Source organism: Balaenoptera physalus (assembly GCF_965194825.1).
Source record: "Balaenoptera physalus genome assembly, chromosome: 3".
NCBI classification, from domain to species: domain Eukaryota; kingdom Metazoa; phylum Chordata; class Mammalia; order Artiodactyla; family Balaenopteridae; genus Balaenoptera; species Balaenoptera physalus.
Genome location: NC_138890.1, coordinates 131,958,183 through 131,983,744, shown reverse-complemented (window position 1 = coordinate 131,983,744; position 25,562 = coordinate 131,958,183). Strand labels below are relative to the sequence as shown.

The following is a 25,562-nucleotide window of genomic DNA, read 5'->3' as shown; positions in this document are numbered from 1 at the left end:
GGGTAGACTTAGATATTCAGATCTGATCTCCTTCTGATTTCTGGACCAGTGTACTCCTGTCACATCGTGTCTGCTCATGAAGAACAGGAGGTAGGTCTACGTTAGTCTGTTAAGGTCGAGGATAGATACAGGGAGGGGTAGACTTAGATATTCAGATCTGATCTCCTTCTGATTTCTGGACCAATGTACTCCTGTCACATCGTGTCTGCTCACGAAGAACAAGAGGTAGGTCTACGTTAGTCTGTTAAGGTCGAGGATAGATACAGGGAGGGGTAGACTTAGATATTCAGATCTGATCTCCTTCTGATTTCTGGACCAATGTACTCCTGTCACATCGTGTCTGCTCACGAAGAACAAGAGGTAGGTCTACGTTAGTCTGTTAAGGTCGAGGATAGATACGGGGAGGGGTAGACTTAGATATTCAGATCTGATCTCCTTCTGATTTCTGGAGCCAGAGAACACCTTAGGATGACCCAAATGTGGCTTCCGGCTGGAGGTCTATCCTTTGGAGTAGCTGGAGACAGGGTATATGTGTAGCATCGAAGCTTCAGGGCCTCCAACATACTCTACCTGACAGTGGGTCTACCTGCTTCTTCATCCCGTTCTCCTCTTGCCCTATCTGCCTATCATCCTTCCCTTACTTCAGGATTAAATACAGTCCTACTCCCCACCGGTTGCTAACTTTGCTCCTGATTCTTTCTTTTCCCTGCTGTTTGATACATCCTTAAATACTGATGTCTACACGTACTCTCTCTCTATTCCCCTTTAGCTCAGGTTTTTATTCTGTGTCTCTGAATACATCATGAACTAAAATGGGAAGGTTCCAGTACTCTCTCGATCTCAAGCAAACAGAGGTTTGTTTCCTCAAACTCTTTATCATTTGCCACAGTGATTTTCAAATATTTTTTAGGATATCTAGTCATTTCTTAAAGACAGGCTTGTGTGGTATCCTAGTGACTGGAGAAAACTGACCTGTTTTAAGCAAGGGAGGAGCCCAGAGTCCATTCCCTTCAACTTCCTAACCCCTTACTGAGATGAGGGCAGGGAAAGTGCAGCCTGGAACACTACTATTCCACATATCTTTTAGAATAGGAGCCTGGGGAACACACAGATATACCTCTCGCTGACTCTGTCCATGAGGCATACCCCCTGCAAAATGGCAGCTCTTATGGACAGAGCCCAGGGGCTCTAAAAACTAGGTGATGGGAAAGAAAGTGGAGGGGAGAGCATCGGCTTAGGACATCTCACCCCCAGGGGGGATCTGCCAGGACCCTAATCTTTTAATTTGTGTATTTGAGTGAAGATTCAGTAGTGCAAGGGAAAACATTTGGTGGACACTCTTTCCACATAGAGAAGAGGAATAAGTCAAGATAAGAGCAAGAGATTAAAACTTACCATTAAAAGTCATATTATTAATTGATATTTACATGATCAATCTGTCATTTAGTTTTTTACTTTCTTCCACTAAATTATGAGCTTCTATGGGGGTCATAGACTGTGCATTATTCAACTCAGGAGTCCCAGTGTCTGTGATGGCTGGCCCATGGGAGCCAGCAGCACATGCTGAGTACATGCATGAGCATGTTTAGGTCTAATAGAGCTCTGATCATGCCCATTTGCTTTATAGATATTTGGTTGTGAAGTCTATTTGGTTGCAATCCTAAATTTTATCCACCTATTTCCAGTTCTCATAACCATCACCATTCTTCCCTCCCACTATTTCAGTCGTCCAGGTTGAAGGATATTTATTCACACCTTTTAGAAGTTGGAGGAAATATTGTACAGGGAAAGCAGATTCCCTGCAAGAGCCTCTGCTTCCCAGAAGCCAGAGCAGCATCCTGGTTAGGGGCGCAGGCCCTGATGGCAGAGTGTCTGGGTTCAAATCCTGAATCATGGCTTCCTAACCTCTCTCAGCCCCAGTTACTTCATCTGTAAAATGGGCACAATTAGGATATCTACCTCTCATAATATGTTTATGAATAATAATAAACGTGTACATCACTTAACCTAGCACCTTGTAGATAGTAATACCCAATAAAGGTTAGCTCTTGTCACTATTTGTGGCTTGGACCCAGTAAAAACCTCAACATCTAATCTCAGAAAGTTGTGTGTTGTCATTTTGAGACTTTCCCCTGTTGATATAATATGACCAAGTGAGAGTGCCCCACTGTCACCACTGAGGAACATAACTCTCTGACCCCTTGAGAAACACTGGACATTCTGTAAGATGCTAGGAGACCCACAAATTGTATGAACTCCAGATCTCACAAAACCTGTGTTCACCCACGTTTAGACTTCCTTTCCAGGGCAGTGGGAAGAAACTTGAGCTTAGTAACAATATATTGGAGGTTGCTGATCCTCAATGCAGACAGAAAAGTCATTTAAGATCAAGACTTGTAGTTGGACTAAAATAGAGATAGGAAAGGACAGCATTTATGCAAAACAACAACACTTTTTGGTAAAAGTGCGTTGCTGAATTGAATTCAGTTCAATTTGGGTGCCCACAGTAAGGGGGGCATTTAACGTAAGAATACTCTGTGAGGTGACAAGGAAATGTGTTTCCTCTATGTTTATGAGTTGAATGGATGAGACATCTGAGCCATCTATTTTGGAGACACAGCTCTGGAATACGGATGTGTGTGTAAAGGTGATCAACTCTTCTCTAGTTTCTCTGAGGACAAAGGAGGAAGTGTGATACTAAAATGGCCAAATGACAAGCTTATGGTCAAACGCATAAGGAAGAATATCTTGTTTTGTCAAACATGGGATCTGTTACATGGGGTGCCTGCAGTCCATCCTTAACAGAAGCATCTTAAGATGAATACATCTTAATCTAGGTGCAGTAGTTTAAAGAAAGCAGAGTAGTGAATTGATGACTTAAAAAGGCTGCTCCTGCCTCCAAGAAAATACGTTTTTTGTTAAGTTGTGTCATCTGGCATGCAGAATAGATCTCTGTGTTGATAGGAACGGTTTCTAGAGAATTGGATATTTTCTAGCCAAGCACAGAATTGTCATCCTAGGAATCAAAATCAGACTAATTGCGTCTGGACCTGGAATCCTCCATGTCTTGACTGGTATTGTCAGGACCAGGGTTTGTACATCCTCAGATTCTCTCTGACTTCCTCCCTGAGTCCCTGAGGCTGTACTCTAGAGCACACTGTACCTCTTGACTGATTGTCCCCTAGCTTTTGCTTTCTTTCCTGACACAGAAAGGAAAACGAAATAACCCTTCTGTTACAGTTTCAGAAGGCACATGGCCACATCATAGCTACCAGGGGACTCAGGGGCATGCAGGTCACTAGATGGTGGACAGCATATGCAGTTTGATAATGGAAACAGCAGGAAATCATAGGATAGGACATGGGTTACATTTATGTTAACATGTATAATTCTTCTTATCTAATTTATAGTTGCTTTTGGGGAATGGATTAAAAGAAAACATTGGAAGTCTCTGAGTTTATGGAAAAGCAAATGTAAAAAAAAAAAAAAAAAAACAGGAAAAGTTAGAGGACCACAGAGAATATAGCATTATGTTGATTATCTTTTAGACTTATTGCTCCTGTAGCTCTCAAACCTGCAGACTTGGGACAGCTGAAATAATTACTTATTATTTTGGCTCCACCCCTACTTTGAGACCAATCCTTCTTGGATGAAGGGAATATATAAAATCCAAATGTACTTGTTCACCTGCTCAGTTTCAAATAGATCATCTACCTGGTCTTCCTGGGATCCTGATTTCCTAGAAACTGGAAATTTCTGGTTTCCTTTATCTTCCATTCCATTCTCTTGCAGGTGGCTTCTGCCTAGATCTCCTTCCTTAATATCACAGTCATTTTAGAAACTGCACTCCTGCCCCTGAATGCTAATGCCTGTATATTGCTTGGATTCTGGGCAGGTGAACTTTGAGTCCTATCTTTGGACCCGTCCTTGTGTGTATGCCTCTTGATTAACCATCACTTTGCTTTTGCACTCTTGTTCCTTTCTTTACTTTTGCCTCACCTTATTGATCTCTCTGCACTCATGCTCTTGAGTTTTATGATTTGACTCCCCATGTCCCAATCCATTATTTGGACTCCATATTCAGCAAATGCTTCCTCCAGCCTATTTTCAATTAAGATTGTTTTGTCAGCTGCCTCTAATGAGGCAAGATCAAACGAAGAGGGAAAAAATGTGCCAGACCAGGATGACAAATTATTCACCCATAAGTGGTGAATCATAATCCTTCGAGTTGTCTCCTCCAAAGTTCCCAGGGGAACATTGTTGCCATGAGGAAAAAAAAAGGGCATATGAGAATTTCAACCTTCTTATTTTTGATTATGTCAACATGTTGTACATGCTTTTCTTAATTTTTTGCCTTTGTGTAACTTTTGTATATTTAATACACCACCTTAACATGTTGGAAAAACTAATAAGGAGCATATGGAAATCAGAAATCTGATTAGGAAAGAAACTTTGGGTAGTACATTAGGTTATTTTTCTTGCCAGTTTTACAATTATTGGGTAGTACCCATGGAAGGGACTTGAGCACATGGAGAAAGCATTATCATTTAATTTATTTTATTCAAAAAATAATTTTTCCATTTTTACTTTCTATTTGAGTGGATTTAAAAATTTTACTTCTAGGTCCCCACTCTTGATGTTTTCTTATATACAGAAGAGTCATATTTGGAAAACCAAAACATTTAATAATCTCTTAATAGTCTTTCTGACCTTTATGACTCAAGAAGGAAAACAAAACAAAACCAGTCTCAAACATCCAAGCTACATTCTGTAATTCTGTACGTGCTTTTCTGTCTCTTCACTTGTACTTCTCTCTTCCTCTTTCTTTTTTTCTCCTGCCGTCACTCTCTCTCTAAATGACTAGATAATTCATTATCTTTGTATATTCTGGTGCTAGAACTATAAAAAAACTAGGCTCGCTATCCCTGATGCCTCCAAGTTCTTTCTGGAATTTTCCCATAAAAGGATTTAACTGAAGAAAAATGATGTAGATTTAGAGTGACTTTAAAATTCAGATATACTATATTAATATGTTCCTTTAGAAGATAAAAATTTCTAAAAGAAAAGGAGGGAAGACAGAAAGAGTAGTTGAAGCCACCCACTCAAGTCTTAGTCATAATTAATTTTAACACTAAAGTAGATTTTTGAAAAATAATTAGTTTTGACTAGTATTTTAAAAGTACATATGGGCATTGTAGAAAATATGCAAATATAGAAAAGTAGAAAGGAAATCGCGAGGAATGTTACCACCCAAAGATAGCTATTAATAGTTTGGTGTATAACTTTCCAATTGTTTTCTATATGTATAGTCCATATTTAAAAAGAAGATACATGCTATATCACCAACCGTGTTTTCTCTTTTATGTTACGAACCTTTTCTAAAATATTTAAATATACTTTGAAAGCCTGATTTTAAATAGCAACATAAGAAAAATTTATTTAAACAATCTCTTATTGCTAGTTTTCTTTTTTCTCTGATTTTTCTTTTTGCCACAGTAAATGATGGGAATTTGCATTGATACCTCTTTACTGAATTTACCTCTTTTTGTGGGTGGGTAGATCGTAGGAAATAGAATATCTTGTTTTTTAAATTTAAAATTTAAAATTTTGTAAATTCTGTTATGCCAAGTTGACGTAACAAATGCTCCAGTTCTACACTCCCAATAACAGGGCACAAGATGCCCATTTCACTGAACCTGTAATAGATAGCATGATCATTCTTTTGACTGCCAATTTTACATTTATTGTATTTTCACTTTCATCTCTTGGACTGTCTTTTTCAAATGTTTCTTTGCCATTTGCATTTTTTCTTACGTAAGTTACTAACTTTTCAGCTATATATCTTTATTCTTATTGATTTGTGACACTTTTTTCCTGAACATAAACCTGTTTTTCTTGCAAATAAGTTTTCTTCCCCTAATTGTTTGCCTTTAGTTTTGTTTATGGTATATTTGGGGCATACCTTTCTTTTCCTCTCATTTTTACGGAGCCACATCTATCAATTATTTCCTTTAAAATGATTGTTTCAAAAAACAAGCCATACTAATGTCAAAACCATTATGAAATCATAAATATGTCCTTTTTCTTTGTAAATTATAATCCATTTTACAACTCAAGCAGATGTGTTAGGCCTTAAGTATAATGGAAACTTCAGCAAAGACTAAGAACCTGTGGAGCAATAATGTCAGAATAGACTCAAAGTTTGGAATTGAATATAGCAGGAAACAGATGATGTATGTCACCTGGGGCATTAGATGTGTGCACACCTTTAAAAGGAAGAATAAGGAACACTGTTAGAAGCTCTTCATGCAGTTGACATCATCATTCTAAAATGGTCTTTCCTTATTAAGTGGTTGTGAGTAGCAGATGCTCTTAGGCCCCCACCCATCTCCTTGGCCTGCTTCTGATTTTCAGCTGCAGCAGGCAAATCTGTGCATGCTCAGTGGTCTACCTCAGGCATATCACGCACGCCTTTCTGCTTTCTGCCCCAGGGCCTTCTCTTACAGGACAACTCACCAGGTCCATGCTTGCAAGCACAGCCAGGAAGTGCAGGGCTGTGAATCACCCCCAACCCCGCAATAACCCTCAATTAATAGAGACCAGAGCCAGGGGATGGATCCTCTAGCCTGTCGTCTTTTAGATGGACAATTCTGGAAAACTTTCTGTATGCTTTTCAGAAGATTATAGCAGTATTGAGAGCCCCGTACTCATCCCAATGACCCTGATAATACATCCTTACATCGTCTTTTTCTCCTCTCCTGTCTCATTCTCCTTATTACTTCACTCCTGTTTCCCAGCATCACCTCCCAAAAAAACTACCTGCTCTACGTTTTCTCAGGCTCTGCTTTTGGAGGAACTAAAATTCCAACAATGTCTTCTTAAACATATATATGTTAATTGCACTTGGATGAAATAAAATCCTCAAAGATCCTTTCAATCCTCAAGGATCTACTTTATAATTGTAAAGATGTTTCTTCTTCCTTCCCCAACAATGTTTGACCATCAGGGATTCCAATCTCTGTGTCCCCAGGTTCTGTCAAATAATCGGTGATTTTTAAAGGTACTAGAGAAGTTCATTGCATAAATGGAATCTACTGTACATGTAGGTATAGTGTAAAAATCCCCTCATGCTATGCATTCTTTTTGCAAAGACACATTCTATTTCTAGTGTCTTTGTAAAGTGTGGTTGATTTCTCTCTCACCCCCTTTCCAGCTAACAGTGAATCCAGAGGAGAGAAAGGAGGGAAGCTTCTCCTGATTCCTTTCCTGGAGTCAAGCTCTTACCTGGCTCTTGGAAAGAACTGAGCTTCCAGCTGCTGGCAGTAAATTTGTCTGCCTGCCCAGGAGCTATTTTGCACCAACCTACATCTCTGCCAGGAAGATGAATATCAGGAGTCAGTGTGTGGACATCAGAACTTCCAAAGTAGGATAACCATCACCTCCCTCCCCTCCAATTCTGTGCATTTAAAATAACCTCTGGGGAGAGTGAGGAAGGGAGGATTCAGGCTGACTATGAAATTACTCTACCACATTATTTCTATTTGGATAAACATTTATCCCACAAATGCCAAGAAGGTTGGCAATCACCACTGTGGAAAGAGCTCCATTAAAATTTATGAGCCAACCTGCCGTGCGGAAGTAATTATGAATAATAATTACTCTGATGCTTAGTGCTGTTATTATTTGAAGCTGCCCTGCTTCAGGTGGTATATAAGATGCAGCTGAAATATATGACTAAAAATACTCTCATTAGCATGGCCTAAGAATTCCTGACATGGAAGAACAGAATAAAATATCAGATGTCTTTCAGGGACGGTGTTGTCAGAGTAGGTGCCCTCTTCTGTAGGATGCTAGCTGCACTTATCATTACAAAATGAGAACAGCAATTCTTTTACTATAAACTAGGAATCAGGTGCAATATTGTAATTTTACTAACTTTCCAATTGTGTAACAGGGAAGCTTCCAAAAAATAATTTTAGTTTAGTTACATTGTTCGTATTCTGCACTAAGGTTTTAAGAACAAGGAAATAAATCTTTTCATCAGATCTTTCCTTGGATTATGGTTTATCCCATCAGACCAAGTATCCTAGAGTCATGTGAGTGAATAAATTGCTTTGGCCACTTTTGATCTCTCCTGAAGGCTGGTTGTCAACACCTGTAATCAACTTCATATAAGAGAATCAAGCATGCTTTCTCAGATTTTTATCAGAGCAAGGTTAATTGTGTGAGCAGGACATGAGTTGACCCTTAAAGAGGCAGGGGTGCTGCTGGAGCAACTGTGCTCAGTGGTCAATGGGACGGAGAGCTGGAGGGCTGCTTCCACACTGTCCTATCTATCAAACTTTCCGTTGTTCTCACTGTCTTATCTGAGAATGTATAAGAATGAGCCCTTTCAATTATAGTGCAAGTAAGCCCAAGGGGGAAAAAAAAAAGTCATTAAGAGAGACAGGAACCCATCTGGATATAACAAGAGAAGAGATTGTGGGATTGTGTCCTAACTGATCTCCACCTCAATATCAGCATCTGTGATTCTCAGAACCCCAGGTAGACTAAACACACCAATAACCTCATCAAACTTTATTCCAACAATTTCAAAACAAGTCCCATACATTTATCTTATATGCAATCTCTGTCTTAAAAATGTGTTGTTCATACTTCCAGATGTTAATTTTTACATCATCATTTGGAATTAGGACATACTTTCCTATTTAAAAACGTTACAGAGATGGTTAGTTTCCTGGTAGAGCTACAAACTGTATATAATTCCTAAGGTACCAAAAAAAATTAATTGTAATAAAACGTTCTTGAGAACTATGTCGAAGAAAGAACTTTGGACTTGACTGGATACAAAAAGATTAGAAACCTGTTTAGTTTTCGAGGAAATTACATTGCCATAGAAACCAGGGCACTGGCAAAAATAAGCCTGTGACTTTTTTTTTTTTTTGACTTTTTTTTTAACAACCCTTGATACTAATAGAAAGTGGGTTGCAAAAACTGCATTTCCCAAGGAGGGCATCCTCTCCAATGGCAACATCAGATGAGGCCATGGAGGAACAAGGACAGAGGGTCCCAGGGTGTGGAGTCAGCGCCTGAAGTGAACAGTGAGGAAGGTGCTGCTTCCTGAGACCTGGCAGAAGACACACCTACTTATAAAAAATACTGGCTTTGAATTGGCATATATTTTCAACCTACATTCCTTTGACAAGAATCAGCTTAATGGCTACACGTAACTATGAGAGGCTAGGGAATAGAGACTAGCTGTGCATTTAGTGGGATGTTTCACTATAGCAGATTTTAGTGAACTGTTGATAGACTGGACCATACCTAGGCTTCCCCCTCTCTGCTCATTTCCCTCCTGAGCTGACTGCCCTTGTTGCCTTCTCCCCTTCTCTGCCAGCCCTCTTGAAAGTCCCCTCTTCCTGGGTTGCAGTCACTCTTCACGTCCATTCAGTTTGGCTTCTGTCCCCACAGGCAGGTGAAGTTGTTCACACTAAGACTGGAAATTATATCCTAAGTATTAAATACAAAGACCTATTTCCAGGCCTCATCCTCCCAATACTCAGCCACTGTTTCCTTGGATCTTCCTTGGGGTCCATGGTGTCAGCCCCTCCTGATTCCCCTTTCAACTCTCTGACCACTTCTTCTAGTTCTCTTTATTAGTTGTTCCTCTCTGCTCTTCCCATAAATATTGGCACTTCCTAGATTTTTCCTTTGATCTTTTTCTTTTTCACCTCCACTCAGTCTTCCTAGGTGATCCGTTTGACCTATTTATGTCTCCGAAATGTAAATATCTGCTTTTGACCTCTATACCATGCATGAGACGCACTAGACAATTCCATTCCTCAGACACTCAAGCTTAATAATCTAAAATGGAACTAAGTTTCCTTAAAAACTGCTCTCTCCCTGATCCTTGAGGTTCTCAGATGTCATAATGATGACTAATGTTTAGTGAATATCTTCCACCTATCATGCATGCCAGCACTGGGTGAGGCATCTGACATGCATTACATGCTGAAGTCCACACAGCACGAGGTAAAGTCAATATCACTATTCCCATAAGAGACAGCTAAATTTCAGAGAAGTTAAGTAGTTCCCTTACAGTCACCCAGCTAGGTAGTGGCAGAGCTAGGATTTGAATACAGCTCATAGATCTCACACTGTTATCTATTAGGCTACTGTCTGACTCAATTTCTAGTAAAACGATTAATAAGATCTTGTTTTTAATCCTGTTTTTCTATATATATTACTTCATAAAGTTCAATAATTTGTGGGAAAAAACCAGTATTGCTTTGTCAATTTAAACACACTTTGATAGAGATGAAAATTGATGCTAATTGTTTCAATTTCATAATCTGAATCCAGTTAGCTCTATGACTTGGTAACATTGTGGTCAACTTAACTTGGATTCCAGTTTCTATAAATAATTAAATAGAAGAACAATTCCTGAAGATATGTAGAAAGAGAAAAAAAAAGTTATTCTTAACTTGGGTTCTAAAAATAGCCATAAGTGTCACTGGTAGCAGAATAGCTGAACATGCCTAAAAATAATCTGGCTAACTGTTATTGATCCATTGTGCCATTTATCCTAAATTCACCAAAAAGGATTATTTTCATATTGAACTAATATTGAGGGTCTTAAAGGACAATGATCTCTTAGCTGTTATGACTTTATCTGCTAACGTACTTGACCACCTTTCCCATACTTGAGAAATCTAAGGTTACAACATGACAGGCATCAGATTCTCAGTGGTATATAATTGGTAATTAGCTATTCAGACCAGTTATTGGCAAATGTGCCACATTTTCATTTCGGAAATTTAGGCAAATTGCACTCCATTGAAAACATATATTAAAATGTCTGATTAGGCATCCAGGTTGGTACATGATTGAAAGTAATCATTTTCTACCTTTCGAGCCATCATTTGTGGCCTTCTAAATTCCCTATTGTAAATTGCCTGTTTCTGAAACTGTGCCTTTGTGTGGCCACATCCAGTTAATTGCAACACCACTCCTGAAAATGTTTCCTGCTTCAATCTCCATAAAGTAGTTCATTAGCTTTGCAGGGATTTTACTTCAATACTATATTTAGTTTGTACTCCCTGGGATGCTGCAAACAGAAGAGTGAGTTCCCTAGGCGGGAAGCAGTGGGGTTAGAAGAACAATGAAGAAATAAATATCTGGCTTTAAAAATGGTCTGCGTTGTAAAGAACAAAGCAATACAAGGAGGCTAGTAAATCAACAGCACTGCTTTTCTAATGGGCTTTCTCTTACATGAATTATCTTGGCGAGTCAGACTTCAGCTTTCTCTAATAGGAAAAATATACTGAGAGGCTCAGGGAGCAATATCTCGTTCTTATTGTTGTTGTAATGCTCAAAATTTTATTGAGGCCTGGTATTGTACCCTCGGAGGTACAATGTGATTGGCAACTAGACTTAATAACTGCATTAAATGGGCAAGTAGAGTGAATGTGAGAAGTACAGTTAACAGAAATCATAATTGTGAGAGCAGCAGCTAAGGTAGAGGGAGATTCAATGGGCCAGGTGTCCAGACAGATGGGATATCCTGGCTTGGACCTGCCATGTGCAACCTTGGGTGAATTACTTCTATGCTCTGGGCCTCCGTCTCATCTTCCATTGAACTAGGATCTAAAGCTAAGATTTCTCGTGTCCCTTTTGGTTCTATTATTCTATGATTTAGTAATGGCTCAAGCCAAACAGTTCACCGTGTTTGGAATCAACATTAGGTTGACATCCAAGGCATTCCATCAAGCAAATGGCATGGCTTAATGATAACAGAAATAGCTCACAGAAACATGTGTTAGGCTAGTGTACTCCCAGTAACCCTATGAGTAGGGATTATTATTGCCCCCATTTTGTAAAGGGGAAACTGAGGTACAGAGGAATTATATTATGGGCACAAGGACATACAGCTCACAGCTGATAAATGGCAGAGCCAGAATACGAACCTAGGAAGCCTATATTTTTAATTATCACACTTCCGACAAACAAACCACCGGTGACGTATATTCCAGAAATTCTACAACATAAATAACATAAACAATAATTCTCTTTCCTGTCTGAGTTTCAGGAAAAATGAGAAAAAAAGGCAAAATAGTTAACGGATGGAGGAAATTTTAAAATCACCTTTATTAATTATAAGGCAGATATTGGAGAGAGTGTCTTAGGTGTGAAAGCCCCAGAGTTAGACAGACTTATCTCCCAGCAATGGAAGGTAATGGTCCACCTAGGCCTCTCCTTGAGGAACAGAGCAGAGAGTGAGCCTTCCGTAAGCAGATTTGTCATTTGTTTGCTTTTGTTTTCCCCAAACCCACTAATCACATAAGTCACTCTGGGCAGAGTTGAGTGAGGGAAAGACAGAGGCCAGTCGTGTTCTTCTCACTGATCTTCCCCAGGTGAAAGGAAAAATGAGGAAGGGAAAAGAAATGTCTCTATCCTAACCATTTCTCCTGGTTCTTCGTTTATAATTTCGTTCCTCATTTTCATGCTATATCTGGTGTTAAAATTGTTTAAGATATTTGACCAGTATGAAGATAAATTGTTATAACCAGCACTAGCTGAGCTGCCATCATCTCGAGCTTCTGTTCTCTGTGTCTTGTCACATTTGAAAATGGACCCAGGAAGATTGGGAAAGTTACACAGGAGCGCACAGTGAAGAAAACCTGATCCTTAAACATCGTATTTACAGAGCACAAATGAAGGGCTGATTCGGCTCTCTGTTGGTTAATAACAAAACTGAGCGGTTTGAGAATCAAGTAATATGAACAAGTAAGTGATTTATGATCAAAAGCAATTGTCATTTGGGGAACATTATTTCCAAGACAGTGTTAAAGGCAGGGGAGATATTAGGAAAGGGAAAAGAGACATGATTCGGAGGAAGCCTCTTGCATACGGCTACAAGGCCATCAGTAGACGTATTAGAATCACTCGGGCTCAAGTGAGATGGAGCAGGTCTCCCTCTGCAAAGTTTATTAGGCTGCAGCGTGTCAACAAGTGCCACAGGCTGATTATAACGCCACGGAATACAAATTGAGAGATCACTGGATTCTAATTTTCTCTTGTAGCTCTCCTAAATGAATATGCAGAGCATACATTTCCATAACCAATCATGTGTCTCGCTTCTAATAGAGAAAATATGCTTCAGATTTACAGATGCATGAAATACAGCGAACTGGAAATATGGAGGAAGAAGCATAGCACCCATTACTGTCTGAGTGGACTAACTGGGGGAGTCCTAGGGTCCTTTTAAAGGCAGCAGAAAAATAAGGGCACAACATTCTTCCATTCATCCATCCACCCACCCATTTATCTAATCTACAAATGTGTTATGCGTACCCACAATTTGCCAGGTGCTATGTACAAAGAAGAAGAAGACATAGATCTGTCTTCTTCAAGCAGACAAAAGGAAAAATGTAAGTCAGGGTTATTGGTGTGATTTGTGACAGATTAGAAGTAACCAAGCAGTGGGTATCGTGGGAGCAGAGAAAATGAGAATCTCAGTTTATGGGAGAAGTGCAGCATGTTTTCTGGAATAAGAAGTGGTAATTTCTCTGAGTCCTGAAATCAAAGAGGAGTTAATTAGGGAGCAAGGGGGTTGGGAAGGAGGGCACTCACTTGGGGCAGAGGGAACAGAATGAGGCCAAGGTGGGCCTGGGGCCTCAGGTAGCAGATACTGTGGACAACACTGGTCGGGCAGGGCCTGAAGTGAAGATCTAAGTCTTCTCTCCTCCAGGAGAGGAGAGTGATTCCAGAAAGGAACTTCATGTACTTTCACTTTGCCGGTTGTGATTTGGACGGGTCAGGATCTGGTGTCTGGAGCCTAAGGGACATTCTACCAGCACAGAATCTCATGAGGAATCTTTGAATAGGTTTTATGAGAAAGATGAGGCCTGATGATTTTTCCCTTGGTGGTAGGCTTGATTACTTTGGGGCTGTTTTCTTTGAGTTATGGGTAGCCTCTGGGGTGCCACCCATGCCCATCCGAAGGCGGAGTTGGGACCCCCTCTATTCTCGCACTGTCTCTCACTGCACTTATCGTGTTATGCTGTCACTGACACTTAGAAACAGCTTCCGTCTCCATTTCTTGAAGGTCAGTGGGCAATGTGTTTATTCAATACCTTTGCATCTTTAACACTTGGCAGAGCCTGACACATATTAGCTCTCCATAAAGGTTCTCTAAAAGAATGAACCTATGAGTATATGATTTGGCTCTTCTGATGAGTTTTAAGGAAACCTGTTATACGTGAGATTTCCTAGGAAAAACCCCTGTCAATGGGGCAAGCTTCATACCGGTCACCCATCCAGCAAAGCAGAGGCGATGTTCTCTCAAGGGTGACTGGCGGGCTTCCAGGCCTGCTGTGGGCTCCTAGGGAGAGGAAAGAGCAGCCCTTTCACTGGTGGACACCAAGCTTGTTCCGCTGGGTGGGAGCTCTGTAAGTGGAGAGCAGAGCACACAGTGGAAAGAGGAGGCGGCAAACTCGATATTGCCTGCTTCTCAGTTTTGCTTCCAGCCTTCCAAGGTTGCCCCCCACCTCCACTCACTGGGGCAGGGAAAGCCGGCCCCGTGCCTCTCCAGCCTGGTTTTACTTTGTTCATTAAATCGTGAGCCCGGTGATCACTCACGGCTGACGCATCCAATTAGGAGCCGCACAAGTAATTTTCCCCAAGCTGCCCCGGCACCTTCTGCTGTATCGTATCAAAGTGTGATGAGTCAGTTACAGAGAACGATGATCGCACTCTGTATTGCTCCCCTCCTATGGCAGGCTGGGATTATTGGTGATCTAGATCCACCCAGAAGTATCCAGATATAAAGGAGGAGCATGCCGTACTCAATTCAGTGTTCCTCTTTAGAAGCTGCATCTCAAGTCAAACCGAGATCCTCTATTTGGAAGAGCTATTGGATAAGGTACTGAAGACAATTAAAAGAAAAGTCAGGACTCAGGATGAGAAAAATCCCTACAACCAGCTTTTTAGCTGATAAGAAACTTCAGCTCTTTTCTGATGAACAGAATAATAACTTCCTTAGCCCCAAACTTGGAGTGATTACTTCAGCTGATGGTTTATGCCTCACAAGAGTATCCGAGAGCCGATGGAATTGTGTTGAATCCAGGAGAAATAAGTACTATAGGATTTTTTTAATGACACACTGAATTTAAAGATAATCCCAAGCCTCAGGTTTAATGATGCACACATGTCCCTGAGTTGACTTAATAGGTCTAGAGATTGAAGGTCGCCACGTTCCTTTGATATTGAGTGCAATACAGCACTTTGATACCGCCTGATGCTCTCTTTACAGTCATTGTGTGAGGTGAAATGAATGTTATCTAAGTTTTGCAGATGAAAAATAACTGAGAGTCAAAAATAGTAGGTGCCACAGTAAGGGAAGATACTACTACTCTTCGATTATGAAAGTCAGAGTTTTCATCTAAGTTTTGATATAAAATAGTTCTCTGGGTATGAGCTGATCGCTCCTTCTCAGGGCCACACAGCTCTCTCCCTGGAAAATGAGATGCCAAAACTCTAAAGTCACTAAAGTCCTTCAAAGAAATAAGGACTAGAGAATTCTATATCATAAGGTTAATTAGCAGAAGACCCCAGGTTGGTCTCCATAATTGCCTTCTAATTTACTTTTCCTCAACACATTGCTTTTCTAGTAGCAGTGACTTCATTCATTCATTCAAAAAGCACTCACTGGATGAGCCCTATAGGCCCCCCCTTGGATACAGAGTTGAATGAGATTTTGCTCTGAGCATCTCCCCTTAGAGAAATCAGTTTACTGTGTGATTGTGTGGGTTTTGGGTTTACAAAACGGGCTTTTCAATGTAATATGGGAACCCCTATAGTTTTTTATAAAAGAAGGAGAACTCATGCTCCAAAATGTAAGAAAAACAGAAAACAAAAAAGAAACCTCTCATTTCTTGGAAAGATGAAACCATAAGATCCAGATACTTTTCATATTTATTTAATTATTTATTTTTATTGAAGTATAGTTGATTTACAATGTCATGTTAGTTTCACGTGTACAGCACAGTGATTCAGTTATATATCTATATATACATATATATATATTCTTTTTCAGGTTCTTTTCTCTTATAGGTTATTATAAAATATTGAGTATAGTTCCCTGTGCTATACAGTAGGACCTTGTTGGTTATCTATTTTATATGTAGTAGTGTGTATATGTTAATCCCAAACTCCTAATTTATTCCTCCCCTGCTTCCTCTTTGGTAACCATAGAAATTTATGGCTTTTTAATTGTTACCTAAAAGTCTCTGTAGAATGTTCTACATTCTCTCAAAGGAGACAAGTAAACTAAGAAATTTGCTCATATTTATCAGTGCCAAGTGGATGCATTAAAATGCTAAAGTATTTTTATTCCGTGTTTTGTTCAGGGTTAGCTAATTGCTATAAAAATCCTAAAAACTGAGTAGGCTTATACAATAAAATTTAATTTCTCAGTCATGCTGAGTCCAATTCTGGTTTTCCTGATGGGCAGTTCTCCTGAGAAGGCCTCCTTCAAGTATTAACTCAAGGATCCGGGGCTTCCATCTTATGGCTCCATCATCCTGTAGCTTCAAGATTTCCCTGTCATCATTGGGAAAATAATCGTACTCCCAATGCTTAGTTACCTCAGCTGTGAACCAAACAGCACTTTCCTTTGTATTCCTCTGTCAAGAATTAGTCATACAGTCCCTGCTTGCTGAAAGGGGAGCCCAGAAATGTTCTGGCTAGGCAGCCACTTTCTAACATATATTTTAGTTATTCAGCCATGTTTCTCCAGTAAATACATAGCTTCCGTCTCAAGTTCCCCAAGTGCCCCACCACTAGCTGGTCCACTGGGAGCCCCTGAACAGTCCAGCAACTAAAGGGTTAATACCCAAAAGGAGTTGGACTCCAGAATACTCTTCCACTGCTCTCCCTGGCATCTCTTCTGATTAGTGGTGCTCATTCTGTACTAGTTAGATATTTTGCAGATCACACCTGCAATTCAGGTATCTTTCCAAGCTCCATTTTCCGAACTCGCTGGCTCTAACTTGCTTGTTGTGGTCACTGACCTCCAATTTCAGATTTCATCCTCCCTTTGGGAGCTCCTTTGGACTTGATGACTGGTACCTTCCGAGAATTCTCCATCTTCCCTTCCACCCTGACTTAACAGCCATAGTCCATCCCCACCTGATTCATGCCATTCCCCTCCTGAGTGTCCTAACCACCCAAGTGGGGAGTCTGACATTCCAAGGCACACGGAGTCTTCATAATTCCCTGGGCTTTCTGGACTCCTCACTGTCACTCGCCACCACGCCTGACGCAGGCTCCTGGCCTCTCCTTCCTTACTGTCTCTCTCTTAGGCTCCCTTCAACGAAGAGGTATTTCCATCCCCTCCTCGTCAGAATCTGCCTGGCCAATATTACTTTTTCAGGGAACTCGGAACCCTATTAGCCAAAGTAATGAACACATCTCTGCTAAAATGTCTTAATGGTCTGCCCATCCCAGACAGTGCATTTGTCTGACAGCTGGAGACAGGTGAAGATAAAACCTTAGCTCTAAAAGCAGTACACTCTTGTTCTTTCAAGCACTACAACGGCATCAAACTACACTCTTCCTCCCCTGTCTCTGACAGGCCCTGATTTCTTTCCTACCTTCCCGATTCCCTGCCTTTCTGTTTATAATTTACAATTTATATGCAAAGAATTTTCAGCATCTGACCATTACAAACTGTAAAAAATTGTGTAATCTCATTCTTGGAACCCTAGTTACATGCATTTAAAACCTCAACTCATGTAGCCAGCGACATTTTAAATGAACAGATATAAAATAGTGGCTTTGCACCAGTTCACATTTTCTTAAATGCGACAAGAGAATTTCTAACTCTGATCTCCATTCAGATTTAAGGTGCAAGATTCATCTTGTACTAGTGATTTAGAAAAAGGACGATTCTTGCTAAATTCTTAGTAATATCAGGTAAGAGAGTGAAGATCAGAGTCTAGGAAGAAAGAGAGGAAGCAAAACAGGGAAATATGGCGGGAGTACAAGAGAGAGGGAATGGGGGAGGGAAGGCTGGTACAGTTAGACAGCAGAGGAGCAAACAGTAAAAGTTAAGACAACCAAATGTAAAACTCTGGGTTTTGAATGAAGAATGAGGAATAATAAAGAATGGATTTAGCAAGAAATATAGTAAATCCAGTTGAGTCAGGGGAAACCCTGGGAGTTTTAGATACATGTGATAATTGGCATATGTGTGCTAAACAGGATCAACTCTGCATTCACACATAATGAAGTCTTTCATACCTCAGTTTAATCAGCTTCCATAATTATGGTTATAAATTATAACTAGAGATGCTCCTGCTGGAAGAAGAAATATGGCCATATTTGTTCAGCTGCCATTTATTATCATCTCTGAATTTCTTGTAGCTTTGGTTTTGTAGATGGTTTGAGGACTGGCATTAACGACTGTGATTCCCCTATGAATTACTGAGAATGGCTAGGAAATCCTTGACACCCACTTTGAAAATCACTTCCACATCATTCTTGTACCTTCCATTCTGGAAAAGACTAATCTCTGAGACAAAGAAAAAAAGGAAAACTCAGAACTGAAATAGAAAACAGCTTTGAATGTTTGGATTAAGCAGGATTACTCATGATCCAGAGGGATCACTTTTTTGGAGCCTAAATTAAATTGGGCATTTGGTTCCACAGGAGCTGGGTAACATCTTTGCTTTGTAGTTTGAATCAAATTCAGTCTATAAGATGTCCCTGATATGGGGATGTTAAACTTAGGCAAATCAGACCCTCCTTAAAACCAGATTGTTTCCTGTCACCGTGTAATCTGCAGGATCAGCCATAGTAGCAGTGACCGCAGAGCTCTGATATAAACTATGTCACATCATAGAGTTTTGAGATACAAATGTTGGTCTTTACTAGCTCTGGTCTTGTACCATTGACCACTTTCTTAATTATGACTGACACTGTGTTTTTCTAGATTCCTGTTTATTTTGCGTGTTTTCTGTCACCATTATATAAGTCAATAAATGAGGCTGTCAGTAATTCTTTAGATCAGTTATTTCAAAGTGACAGGGGTGATGGGAGATGGTAGAGGTAGCATTCACTCCAGGGGGTATACAAGATAATACATTAGCAGTAAATATTAGAAAATGTATTTATGGCTTTAAAATTTAATTTATATATGTGTTTCCATATATGTAATACATTGGTACAATATTACAGTATATACTATGTTATACATGTTATACATGTTATTATATGTGTTTGTATGTGTGTAAAAACAAAACTATACATTATGAAGAAATTTGATTTTAATCCCAGGGCATTTAATTAATTATTCATGCACTCCATAAACAATTTTTAGTCTGTATTTTGTTCCCTGCACTATGCTAGGCACTGAGGATACAATTGTAAACAAAATAAATACAAGTCCTCCTTTCAAAGCTTACAGTCTACTTGGAATAGTAATTCTCAGGGTGATGAATATAAGCTTATAACAGAGGAGCTTGGCTTAGTCTAGGGGTGGGAGTTATCAAGAAAGCCTTCTGACTTCTTATTCTTTTATAGTTTTCCTTGGAAATTGGAATATATTTTATAATATCCTCTAATGAATTGTCCCATAAAGTATAGTTTCCACAATCAATTTATATTCCCTAGAAAAAGGGAAAGTGATTTTTTTTGTCATAAAACTTAATTTTATATGCTTTCTTTTCTCCATCGCCTACTGTAGAGGTGAAATCGTTATTATATGAGCTGCTGAGCTGGAAGGAGTATCATATCTAAGGTTAAGCATGGCCCAGAGGTACAGTCATTCCACTGGGAAATAACAGGAGAGATGCAGTTAATGATACATTGTGACTTGCATTTCCAAACCTCTGGTACTGGTATGCGCACACAGGCGTACACACCCCTGCAGAGCTATATATGGAATAGTTAGGGGATTTTTTCCTTGATAAAGAAGAAAAACAAAGAGAAAAGATGAGACAAATTTGCTGAAATTTATATGAACTTTTGAGTATTAAACATCTAAGTTAGATTAAAAAATAATTAAAATTTTAAATGAAGACAACTTTTCATAAAATACATGTCCTTCAAAAATCAGGTAACATTTTAGTTTAAAATTACTCTAATAGGTCCGACGATGAGGCCGGGGATGGGAGCTGAACATGGAGGCCTTATGATGGGGCACCCTGGCATGCATTATGCCCCAGTGGGAATGCATCCTATGGGTCAGAGAGTGAATATGCCTCCTGTACCTCATGGAATGATGCCCCAAATGATGCACCCAATGGGAGGACCACCAATGAGACAAATGCCTGGAATGATGTCTTCAGTAATGCCTGGAATGATGATGTCTCATATGTGTCAGGTTTCCATGCAGCCTGCCTTACTGCCAGGAGTAAATAACATGGATGTAGCAGCAGGTACAACACCTGGCATAAAATCAACATGAACTGAACATAAATCACCTGATGGAAGGACCTACTATTGCAATACTGAAACAAAACAGTCTATTGGGGAGAAACTAGATGATCTTAAAAGTCCTGCTGAGCAACTTTCATCTAAATGCCCTGGAAGCAATACAAATCTGATTCTGGAAAGCCTTACTATCACAATTCTCAAACAAAAGAATCCTGCTGGGCCAAACATAAAGAACTTGAAGATCTTGAAGGATCTGAGAATACCATTGTTGCTGAAGTCTTATTACAAAATCAAGACTGCACACAATGATCAAAGCTGAAGAAAGCAGTAAACAAGAGGAGTGCGCCAAAACATCAACAGCCCCAGTTCCTACAACAGAAATTCCAACCACAATGAGCACCATGGCCGCTGCCGCTGCAGCCAATGCCAGTGCTTCCACCTCTGCCTCCAGTACTGTCAGTGGAACTCTTCCAGTTGTTTCTGAGCCTGAGGTTACTTCGATTGTTGCTACTGTTGTAGATAATGAAAATACAGTAACAGTTTCGACTGAAGAACAAGCACAACTTACTAGTATCCCTGCTGTTCAGGATCAAAGTGTTGAAGTGTCTAGTAATACGGGAGAAGAAACATCTAAGCAGGAAACTGTAGCTGATTTTACTCTGAAAAAGGAGGAGGAAGAAAGCCAACTGGCAAAAAAAAAAAAACACACACATATACTTGGAAAACAAAGGAGGAGGCAAAGCAAGCATTTAAAGAATTATTGAAAGAAAAGCGGGTACCATCTAATGCTTCATGGGAGCAAACTACAAAAATGATCATTAATGATCCACGATACAGTGCTTTAGCAAAGTTGAGTGAAAAAAAAGCAGGCCTTTAATGCTTATAAAGTCCAGACAGAGAAAAAAGAAAAAGAAGAAGCAAGCTCCAAATACAAAGAGGCTAAGGAATCCTTTCAGCGTTTTCTTGAAAATCATGAGAAAATGACTTCCACAACTAGATACAAAAAAACAGAGCAAACGTTTGGAGAGATGGAAGTCTGGAATGCAATATCAGAACGTGGTCATCTTGAAATCTCTGAAGATGTTTTATTCTTTCTTTCAAAAAAAGAAAAGGAGCAAGCAAAGCAGTTGCAAAAGAGAAATTGGGAAGCCTTCAGAGACATACTTGACAACGTAGCTAACGTGACATACTCTACTACTTGGTCTGAAGCCCGGCAGTATCTGATGGATGATCCAACTTTTGCAGAAGATAAAGAATTACAGAACATAGATAAAGAAGATGTGTTAATTTGCTTTGAAGAACACATTCGGGCTTTAGAAAAGGAAGAAGAAGAAGAAAAACAGAAGAGTTTGCTTCGGGAAAGGAGACGACAGCGTAAAAACAGAATCTTTTCAGATATTTTTAGATGAACTGCATGAACATGGACAACTGCATGCTATGTCATCTTGGATGGAATTGTATCCAATAATTAGTTATGACATTAGATTCACTAATATGCTTGGTCAGCCAGGATCAACTGCACTTGACCTTTTCAAGTTTTATGTTGAGGATCTTAAAGCATGTTATCATGATGAGAAGAAGACAATAAAAGACATTCTAAAGAATAAAGGATTTGTAGTTGAAGTAAATACTACTTTTGAAGACTTTGTGGCAATAATCAGTTTGACTAAAAGATCAACCACATTAGATGAAGGAAATATTAAGTTGGCTTTCAGTAGTTTACTAGAAAAGGCAGGAGCCCGTGAACATGAAAGAGAAAAAGAGGAGGCTTGGAAGATGAAACGAAAAGAATCTGCATTTAAGAGTATGTTGAAACAAGCCACTCCTCCAATAGAATTGGATGCTCTCTGGGAAGATCATGAAGGTCAACATCATCATTCAAAGAATAAGAAACATTCTAAGAAATCTAAAAAAACATCACAGGAAACACTCCCGCTATCAATCAGGGTCGGATTCAGATGATGACAACAGCCATTCAAAGAAAATAAGACAGCGATCAGAGTCTCGTTCTGCTTCAGAACATTCTTCTAGTGCTGAATCTGAGAGAAGTTATAAGAAATCAAAAAAACATAGGAAGAAAAGCAAGAAGAGAAGACATAAATCTGACTCTCCAGAGTCAGATGCTGAACAGGAGAAGGATAAAAAAGAAAAAGACCGGGAAAGCAAAAAAGAACTAGACAAAGATCAGAATCAAAACACAAATCACCTAAGAAAAAGACTGCAAAGGATTCTGGTAATTGGGATACTTCTGGCAGTGAACTGAGTGAAGGGGAATTGGAAAAGCACAGAAGGATCCTTTTGGAGCAACTGGATGATGATCAATAAATTATACCAAATATGTTTACAGTATGATTTAAAGTCTAATTCATACCAGGGATTCTATTTTAAGTTCAATTGAAATAACACTGGATTTTAATTCTATCACAGAAAAAAAAGTGCATTTACGTATTGTTATTGTGGACTTTATAAAAGCAAAGGAAATTGAAAATAACTTCATTCTGTATCAAGAATCATATTTTCATACAGTCATAACTGTCTTTCTGTGACCCTTTCATAGGGCACTGCAGAATGGATTGAAGGTGGCAATTTACTGATAACTGCAGGTGTCTCTACTTTGTTCTAAAGTCTAAATCATGAGGTGATTTGATTTACTTTATAGAAGTTGGATTTTGAAGATATAATGAAAGTTTTTTGATATCTAGTAGTACAAAAAAAACACCAGCAATGGATAAAACTGCTTTTTTGTGCACTATCCAGCTGGTTAAAGCCAATATGATCTTTTAAGGTGAACTCAGAGATAGCTGTTCTAATGGAAACCTGGTAGACCCTTAACTATAGTGGTGCTATTGCGCACTACTATAATAAAGCCACAATTATTTTTTATGTCTTCTTCTTGGATTGATCCCTTGATCATTATGTAGTGTCCTTCTTTGTCTCTTGTAATAGTCTTTGTTTTAAAGTCTATTTTGTCTGATATGAGAATTGCTACTCCAGCTTTCTTTTGATTTCCATTTGCATGGAATATCTTTTTCCATCCCCTCACTTTCAGTCTGTATGTGTCTCTAGGTCTGAAGTGGGTCTCTTGTAGACAGCATATATATGGGTCTTGTTTTTGTATCCATTCAGCCAGTCTGTGTCTTTTGGTGGGAGCATTTAATCCATTTACATTTAAGGTAATTATCGATATGTATGTTCCTATTACCATTTTCTTAATTGTTTTGGGTTTGTTATTGTAGGTCTTTTCCTTCTCTTCTGTTTCCTGCCTAGAGAAGTTCCTTTAGCATTTGTTGTAGAGCTGGTTTGGTGGTGCTGAATTCTCTTAGCTTTTGCTTGTCTGTAAAGCTTTTAATTTCTCCGTCAAATCTGAATGAGATCCTTGCTGGGTAGAGTAATCTTGGTTGTAGGTTTTTCCCTTTCATCACTTTAAATATGTCTTGCCACTCCCTTCTGGCTTGCAGAGTCTCTGCTGAAAGATTAGCTGTTAACTTTACAGGGATTCCCTTGTATGTTATTTGTTGTTTTTCCCTTGCTGCTTTTAGTATTTTTTCTTTGTATTTAATTTTCGATAGTTTGATTAATATGTGTCTTGGCATGTTTCTCTAAATACATTTTAAAAAGGCTATTGTGAGGGCATTATTTTGAAGTGATGTTTAAAAAGTTAACATCAAATCAAATTGTAAATTAACTTAAATATGTTGCCTAAAGGACCTACTAAAGAATGTGCCACCAAACCTTAAGTGATGGTTGCAATATCCTTGTCTAAAACAAATCAATGTTGACTTAAACGATTTTTTTAACAGTTGTCTTTTTTTTTTACAATCCGATCTTTCTCTTGCTTTTTTTTTTTTTAATAAATTTATTTATTTATTTTTGGCTGTGTTGGGTCTTCGTTTCTGTGCGAGGGCTTTCTCTAGTTGTGGTGAGTGGGGGCCACTCTTCATCGCAGTGCGTGGGTCTCTCACTATCGCGGCCTCTCTTGTTGCGGAGCACAGGCTCCAGACGCGCAGGCTCAGTAGTTGTGGCTCATGGGCCCAGTTGCTCCACGGCATGTGGGATCTTCCCAGACCAGGGCTTGAACCCATGTCCCCTGCATTGGCAGGTGGATTCTCAACCGCTGCACCACCAGGGAAGCCACTCTCTTGCTTTTTTTCATTGAGGAAGTCTTTTACCTTCCTTACTCACTGAGAAGTACTGACTTCGTGGTACACATTCTAAAGCATTTCTGATTTGAATTTTTTTGTACATTTTTATCAATTATTAAATCTCTTCTAGTGGAAAAAAATGCTCTAATAAAAGGGTTATTAAGCATTATCCTATGCCTAAAATATGGTTCCTTATATTTCTTTATATCAGTCATAAACAGATAAATTGAGTCATAAATATCTTAAATGATTATGTTATTTGCATGGTAAACCAGAGGATGAATTGAGAATGAAATATAATAAATGATGAATAAATAATGAACTTTTTTTGAACACCAATTCACATAGTTTCTCTCTTACGTGTATGTGAATTATATCCTCTTTTAAAAAATATGGAGTAGACCAAATGGAAAATAGATAGCTAGTGCAAAGCAGCCACATAGCACAGGGAGATCAGCTCGGTGCTTTGTGACCACCTAGAGGGGTGGGATAGGGACGGTGGGAGGGAGACGCAAGAGGGAGGAGATATGGGGTATATGTATATGTATAGCTGGTTCACTTTGTCATAAAGCAGAAACTAACACACCACTGTAAAGCAATTATACTCCAATAAAAATGTTAAAAAAAATATATGGAGTAGTAGTTTTTGTTTATTTTCCTTTTGCAGTATTCTTTTGGCTTTTTCCTGTGTTTATTATTCCATACAAATTTAATTTTGCTTAAAATAGCTTTATTATTTTTATAATTATTATAAAAGTTTATTATAAACAGTTGAAACAATGCAAATATAGTCAAAGAATATAAAAATTATCAAAAATCTCATCCCATGGCTATGAGAATATAATAATTATTATTTTGTAGCATATTCTTCTAGACCTTTCTCTATACATTTATAGATGTGTAGAAATAGGTAAACAGTCTTATATAAATGGCATCCTGTTACAGATTACTCTTTAATCTGCCATCATAGTCATTAATATT

General features: G+C 39.0%; 1 protein-coding gene and 1 pseudogene across 3 annotated transcripts in view; both read left to right on the top strand.

Moving 5' to 3' along the window:
* Window positions 1–25,562, top strand: part of RAB3C (RAB3C, member RAS oncogene family) — a 322,157-nt gene that overhangs the window by 54,269 nt on the left and 242,326 nt on the right. The window lies entirely within an intron of this gene.
* Window positions 15,363–24,277, top strand: LOC309658474 (pre-mRNA-processing factor 40 homolog A pseudogene; annotated as a pseudogene). Its single transcript has one exon. The product of its transcript is annotated as a pre-mRNA-processing factor 40 homolog A pseudogene (transcript).